An 8,010-nucleotide genomic window follows, 5' to 3' on the forward strand; every position below is an offset into this window, starting at 1 on the left:
CCCCGTGTAATGGGGAACAGAAATCCCAACAGGAACTGACTGTAGGCTTCAGCAGAGGGAAGTCCATGAGCCAGTAATCATCAGAGGTGGAGAGGGTCGGTAACTTTAAATTCCCGGCTGTCACTATCTCAGAGGACCCATCATTTGAATATTATTGCTTACGAAAGGACGACAGTGCCTCTACTTGCTTAGGAGTCTGTGGAGGTTTGGGATGTCATTGAAAACCTGGGCAACCTTCTACAGATGTGCGGTGGAAAGTGTGGTGACTGGCTGCGTTACGCCCTGGTACGGGAACACCAATGACTCTGAGTGGAAAATCCCACAAAAGGTAGTGGATTGGGCCCCGTACATCACGGGTAAAACCCTCCCAACCATCTCCAGGAAACGTTGTCGCAGGGAAGCATCAGAGATCCTCACCACCCAGGCCACGCTCTTTTCTCACTGCTGCCATCAGGAAGAAGGTACAGGAGCCTCAGGACTCACACCAGCAGGGTCAGGGACAGTTACTACCCCCCAAACATCAGGCTCCGGAACAAAAGGGGACAGTGACTCTCATTCTAATTCCACTGTTCAAAATAACCAATGATCATCTGAAAGTGAATGTTGAAGCTCAATTTCACGTGTGAGCATTTATTAACTGTTTATAAATAATAGCTATGAATCATTTTTGAAATGGTTTAAGCTGAAAAATAGCGTATACCAAATTTCACAGGCAGACCAAGGGATAATTCAGTAGAAAATCACATTAAAAAATTCCTAACCTGTAATTATCTAAAAAAAATATGTACTAGAGATATCGTTTTAATCCATTAACTGCAAAAAAGACAATAAACAACCTTGTAAAGACAAATCTAAGAGACTTTTTATTCCTTTAGTTTTCCATGTTAAAAAAGCCTTACCCAAGTTGATAATTCATCTATCTGTGCACGCCGTTCCTTAATTCAGTTTAAGATCGTACACAGGGCCCATATGTCCAAAGGTAAATCAGCGCATATTTTTTCTAATATAAGCCCTATTTGTGACAGAAGGAATGCAGAGGTAGCTATTCAAACTCAGCTGTTTTGGTCCTGTGCAAACTTAAATAATTTCTGGAGGGATGTGTTTAGAATATTATCCAAAGTTACAGGTGTGGATTTACAACCCAACTCACTCACGGCAATTTTTCGGATTATCCCAGAGGAAGCAGGCGGAGTGTCTGCTTCCGCTCAACATGTGATAGCCTTTTCAACTTTACTGGCTAGGAGAGCTATCTTGTTATACTGGAAAGAATCTAACCCACCCACTGTTTTTAACTGGCTCTCTTCCATTATGTCATCTTTAAGTTTGGAGAAAATTAGAAGCCGGACGTTTGACACATCTTTTAATTTTGAGCAAGTCTGGTGACCCTTTATCCAATATTTTCAACTGATTTAATTTTTACTTACTTATTTTGCTTTATTTTCCATAGGGAAAATCTTTCCCTCTCAGCGAACGTTTGGAGGTGACCGGAAGAATGCTTCTCACCTTTTTCTTTTAGTTTTATCCTCAAATGGGCTGCCCAATCCTTTATTTCCCCCTTTAGTTTAGTGGGTTTTTTTCCCATTATGTAATAAAATTTTCAAATTTTTTTATGATTTAAGTGGAGTTGTGATCTCTTATTTTATATATATATTTTATTATTTTATTATATATATAAAAAGTGTAACATTATACCAATGCATTTCCCCCCCCCCCCCGGCCCACTACTTTCAAATCTTACAATCTTTCCCCTCAGTTAGTCCTGACGAAGGGTCTCGGCCCGAAACATCAACAGCACCTCTCCCTACAGATGCTGCCTGGCCTGTTGTGTTCCACCAGCATTTTGTGCGTGTTGCTTGAATTTACAACATCTGCAGATTTCCTCTTCATTGCTCAACAGCTGTCCTTTTTTTTGGTTTTAAAGTTTAAAATTAAACTTTAAGTTACTCTAGAGTCCCAGGAGATCAGCAGTTTCAGGGATCCCCAAAGAACCTCATGAGGATGACTCTGAGAATGAAAGGGTTAGCAAATGTCTATGGGCCTGTACTCACTGGAGTTAAGAATGAGGGGGGATCTCATTGTATGAGGAGTCTTTGATGTCACTGGGCCTTTACTCACTGGAGTTTAGAAGAATGAGGGGGCATCTCAGTGTATGAGGAGTGTTTGATGTCTCTGGGCCTGTACTCACTGGAGTTTAGAAGAATGAGGGGGCATCTCATTGTATGAGGAGTGTTTGATGTCTCTGGGCCTTTACTCACTGGAGTTTAGAAGAATGAGGGGGCATCTCAGTGTATGAGGAGTGTTTGATGTCTCTGGGCCTGTACTCACTGGAGTTTAGAAGAATGAGGGGGCATCTCATTGTATGAGGAGTGTTTGATGTCTCTGGGCCTTTACTCACTGGAGTTTAGAAGAATGAAGGGGCATCTCAGTGTATGAGGAGTGTTTGATGTCTCTGGGCCTGTACTCACTGGAGTTTAGAAGAATGAGGGGGCATCTCATTGTATGAGGAGTGTTTGATGTCTCTGGGCCTGTACTCACTGGAGTTTAGAAGAATGAGGGGGCATCTCACTGTATGAGGAGTGTTTGATGTCTCTGGGCCTGTACTCACTGGAGTTTAGAAGAATGAGGGGGCATCTCATTGTATGAGGAGTGTTTGATGTCTCTGGGCCTGTACTCACTGGAGTTTAGAAGAATGAGGGGGCATCTCACTGTATGAGGAGTGTTTGATGTCTCTGGGCCTGTACTCACTGGAGTTTAGAAGAATGAGGGGGCATCTCATTGTATGAGGAGTGTTTGATGTCTCTGGGCCTGTACTCACTGGAGTTTAGAAGAATGAGGGGGCATCTCATTGTATGAGGAGTGTTTGATGTCTCTGGGCCTGTACTCACTGGAGTTTAGAAGAATGAGGGGTGATCTCATTGTATGAGGAGTGTTTGATGTCTCTGGGCCTGTACTCACTGGAGTTTAGAAGATTGAGGGGGGGATCTCATTGTTTGAGGAGTGTTTGATGTCTCTGGGCCTGTACTCACTGGAGTTTAGAAGAATGAGGAGGGATCTCATTGTATGAGGAGTGTTTGATGTCTCTGGGCCAGTACTCACTGGAATTTAGAAGAATGAGGGGCCATCTCATTGTATGAGGAGTGTTTGATGTCTCTGGGCCTGTACTCACTGGAGTTTAGAAGAATGAGGGGTGATCTCATTGTATGAGGAGTGTTTGATGTCTCTGGGCCTGTACTCACTGGAGTTTAGAAGAATGAGGGGGGGATCTCATTGTTTGAGGAGTGTTTGATGTCTCTGGGCCTGTACTCACTGGAGTTTAGAAGAATGAGGAGGGATCTCATTGTATGAGGAGTGTTTGATGTCTCTGGGCCAGTACTCACTGGAATTTAGAAGAATGAGGGGCCATCTCATTGTATGAGGAGTGTTTGATGTCTCTGGGCCTGTACTCACTGGAGTTTAGAAGAATGAGGGGGCATCTCATTGTATGAGGAGTGTTTGATGTCTCTGGGCCTGTGCTCACTGGAGTTTAGAAGAATGAGGGGACATCTCATTGTATGAGGAATGTTTGATGTCTCTGGGCCTGTACTCACTGGAGTGTAGAAGAATGAGGGGGCATCTCATTCTATGAGGAGTGTTTGATGTCTCTGGCCCTGTACTCACTGGAGTTCAGAAGAATGAGGGGGCATCTCATTGTATGAGGAGTGTTTGATGTCTCTGGGCCTGTACTCGCTGGAGTTTAGAAGAATGAGGGGACATCTCATTGTATGAGGAGTGTTTGATGTCTCTGGGCCTGTACTCACTGGAGTTTAGAAGAATGAGGGGGCATCTCATTGTATGAGGAGTGTTTGATGTCTCCGGGCCTGTACTCACTGGAGTTTAGAAGAATGAGGGGGCATCTCATTGTATGAGGAGTGTTTGACGTCTCCGGGCCTGTACTCACTGGAGTTTAGAAGAATGAGGGGGCATCTCATTGTATGAGGAGTGTTTGACGTCTCCGGGCCTGTACTCACTGGAGATTAGAAGAATGAGGGGGCATCTCATTGTATGAGGAGTGTTTGATGTCTCCGGGCCTGTACTCACTGGAGTTTAGAAGAATGAGGGGGCATCTCATTGTATGAGCAGTGTTTGATGTCTCTGGGCCTGTACTCACTGGAGTTTAGAAGAATGAGGGGGCACCTCATTGTATGAGGAGTGTTTGATGTCTCTGGGCCTGTACTCACTGGAGTTTAGAAGAATGAGGGGGCATCTCATTGTATGAGGAGTGTTTGATGTCTCTGGGCCTGTACTCACTGGAGTTTAGAAGAATGAGGGGGCATCTCATTGTATGAGGAGTGTTTGATGTCTCTGGGCCTGTACTCACTGGAGTTTAGAAGAATGAGGGGGCATCTCATTGTATGAGGAGTGTTTGATGTCTCTGGGCCTGTACTCACTGGAGTTTAGAAGAATGAGGGGGCATCTCATTGTATGAGGAGTGTTTGATGTCTCTGGGCCTGTACTCACTGGAGTTTAGAAGAATGAGGGGGCATCTCATTGTATGAGGATGTCTCTGGGCCTGTACTCACTGGAGATTAGAAGAATGAGGGGGCATCTCATTGTATGAGGAGTGTTTGATGTCTCTGGGCCTGTACTCACTGGAGTTTAGAAGAATGAGGGGGCGTCTCATTGTATGAGGAGTGTTTGATGTCTCTGGGCCTGTACTCACTGGAGTTTAGAAGAATGAGGGGGCATCTCATTGTATGAGGAGTGTTTGATGTCTCTGGGCCTGTACTCACTGGAGTTTAGAAGAATGAGGGGGCATCTCATTGTATGAGGAGTGTTTGATGTCTCTGGGCCTGTACTCACTGGAGTTTAGAAGAATGAGGGGGCATCTCATTGTATGAGGAGTGTTTGATGTCTCTGGGCCTGTACTCACTGGAGTTTAGAAGAATGAGGGGGCATCTCATTGTATGAGGAGTGTTTGATGTCTCTGGGCCTGTACTCACTGGAGATTAGAAGAATGAGGGGGCATCTCATTGTATGAGGAGTGTTTGATGTCTCTGGGCCTGTACTCACTGGAGGTTAGAAGAATGAGGGGGCATCTCATTGTATGAGGAGTGTTTGATGTCTCTGGGCCTGTACTCACTGGAGTTTAGAAGAATGAGGGGGCATCTCATTGTATGAGGAGTGTTTGATGTCTCTGGGCCTGTACTCACTGGAGTTTAGAAGAATGAGGGGGCATCTCATTGTATGAGGAGTGTTTGATGTCTCTGGGCCTGTACTCACTGGAGTTTAGAACAATGAGGGGGCATCTCATTGTATGAGGAGTGTTTGATGTCTCTGGGCCTGTACTCACTGGAGTTTAGAAGAATGAGGGGGCATCTCATTGTATGAGGAGTGTTTGATGTCTCTGGGCCTGTACTCACTGGAGTTTAGAAGAATGAGGGGGCATCTCATTGTATGAGGACTGTTTGATGTCTCTGGGCTTGTACTCACTGGAGTTTAGAAGAATGAGGGGGGGGGGGATCTCATTGTACGAGGAGTGTTTAATGTCTCTGGGCCTGTACTCACTGGAGTTTAGAAGAATGAGGGGACATCTCATTGTACGAGGAGTGTTTGATGTCTCTGGGCCTGTACTCACTGGAGTTTAGAAGAATGAGGGGGGCATCTCATTGTATGAGGAGTGTTTGATGTCTCTGGGCCTGTACTCACTGGAGTTTAGAAGAATGAGGGGGCATCTCATTGTATGAGGAGTGTTTGATGTCTCTGGGCCTGTACTCACTGGAGTTTAGAAGAATGAGGGGGCATCTCATTGTATGAGGAGTGTTTGATGTCTCTGGGCCTGTACTCACTGGAGTTTAGAAGAATGAGGGGGCATCTCATTGTATGAGGAGTGTTTGATGTCTCTGGGCCTGTACTCACTGGAGTTTAGAAGAATGATGGGGGCATCTCATTGTATGAGGAGTGTTTGATGTCTCTGGGCCTGTACTCACTGGAGATTAGAAGAATGAGGGGGCATCTCATTGTATGAGGAGTGTTTGATGTCTCTGGGCCTGTACTCACTGGAGTTTAGAAGAATGAGGGGGCGTCTCATTGTATGAGGAGTGTTTGATGTCTCTGGGCCTGTACTCACTGGAGTTTAGAAGAATGAGGGGGCATCTCATTGTATGAGGAGTGTTTGATGTCTCTGGGCCTGTACTCACTGGAGTTTAGAAGAATGAGGGGGCATCTCATTGTATGAGGAGTGTTTGATGTCTCTGGGCCTGTACTCACTGGAGTTTAGAAGAATGAGGGGGCATCTCATTGTATCAGGAGTGTTTGATGTCTCTGGGCCTGTACTCACTGGAGTTTAGAAGAATGAGGGGGCATCTCATTGTATGAGGAGTGTTTGATGTCTCTGGGCCTGTACTCACTGGAGTTTAGAAGAATGAGGGGGCATCTCATTGTATGAGGAGTGTTTGATGTCTCTGGGCCTGTACTCACTGGAGTTTAGAAGAATGAGGGGGGCATCTCATTGTATGAGGAGTGTTTGATGTCTCTGGGCCTGTACTCACTGGAGATTAGAAGAATGAGGGGGCATCTCATTGTATGAGGAGTGTTTGATGTCTCTGGGCCTGTACTCACTGGAGTTTAGAAGAATGAGGGGGCATCTCATTGTATGAGGAGTGTTTGATGTCTCTGGGCCTGTACTCACTGGAGTTTAGAAGAATGAGGGGGCATCTCATTGTATGAGGAGTGTTTGATGTCTCTGGGCCTGTACTCACTGGAGTTTAGAAGAATGAGGGGACATCTCATTGTATGAGGAGTGTTTGATGTCTCTGGGCCTGTTCTCACTGGAGTTTAGAAGAATGAGGGGGCATCTCATTGTATGAGGAGTGTTTGATGTCTCTGGGCCTGTACTCACTGTAGTTTAGAAGAATGAGGGGGCATCTCATTGTATGAGGATTGTTTGATGTCTCTGGGCCTGTACTCACTGGAGTTTAGAAGAATGAGGGGGCATCTCATTGTATGAGGAGTGTTTGATGTCTCTGGGCCTGTACTCACTGGAGTTTAGAAGAATGAGGGGGACATCTCATTGTATGAGGAGTGTTTGATGTCTCTGGGCCTGTACTCACTGGAGTTTAGAAGAATGAGGGGGCATCTCATTGTATGAGGAGTGTTTGATGTCTCTGGGCCTGTACTCACTGGAGTTTAGAAGAATGAGGGGGCATCTCATTGTATGAGGAGTGTTTGATGTCTCTGGGCCTGTACTCACTGGAGTTTAGAAGAATGAGGGGGCATCTCATTGTATGAGGAGTGTTTGATGTCTCTGGGCCTGTACTCACTGGAGTTTAGAAGAATGAGGGGGCATCTCATTGTATGAGGAGTGTTTGATGTCTCTGGGCCTGTACTCACTGGAGGTTAGAAGAATGAGGGGCATCTCATTGTATGAGGAGTGTTTGATGTCTCTGGGCCTGTACTCACTGGAGTTTAGAAGAATGAGGGGGCATCTCATTGTATGAGGAGTGTTTGATGTCTCTGGGCCTGTACTCACTGGAGTTTAGAAGAATGAGGGGGCATCTCATTGTATGAGGAGTGTTTGATGTCTCTGGGCCTGTACTCACTGGAGTTTAGAAGAATGAGGGGGGGGGCATCTCATTGTATGAGGAGTGTTTGATGTCTCTGGGCCTGTACTCACTGGAGTTTAGAAGAATGAGGGGGACATCTCATTGTATGAGGAGTGTTTGATGTCTCTGGGCCTGTACTCACTGGAGTTTAGAAGAATGAGGGGGCATCTCATTGTATGAGGAGTGTTTGATGTCTCTGGGCCTTGTACTCACTGGAGTTTAGAAGAATGAGGGGGGGGGGGGATCTCATTGTACGAGGAGTGTTTAATGTCTCTGGGCCTGTACTCACTGGAGTTTAGAAGAATGAGGGGGACATCTCATTGTATGAGGAGTGTTTGATGTCTCTGGGCCTGTACTCACTGGAGTTTAGAAGAATGAGGGGGCATCTCATTGTATGAGGAGTGTTTGATGTCTCTGGGCCTGTACTCAC

This window comes from Hypanus sabinus, unplaced genomic scaffold, assembly GCF_030144855.1.
Source record: "Hypanus sabinus isolate sHypSab1 unplaced genomic scaffold, sHypSab1.hap1 scaffold_341, whole genome shotgun sequence".
In the NCBI taxonomy this organism is placed as follows: Eukaryota; Metazoa; Chordata; class Chondrichthyes; order Myliobatiformes; family Dasyatidae; genus Hypanus; species Hypanus sabinus.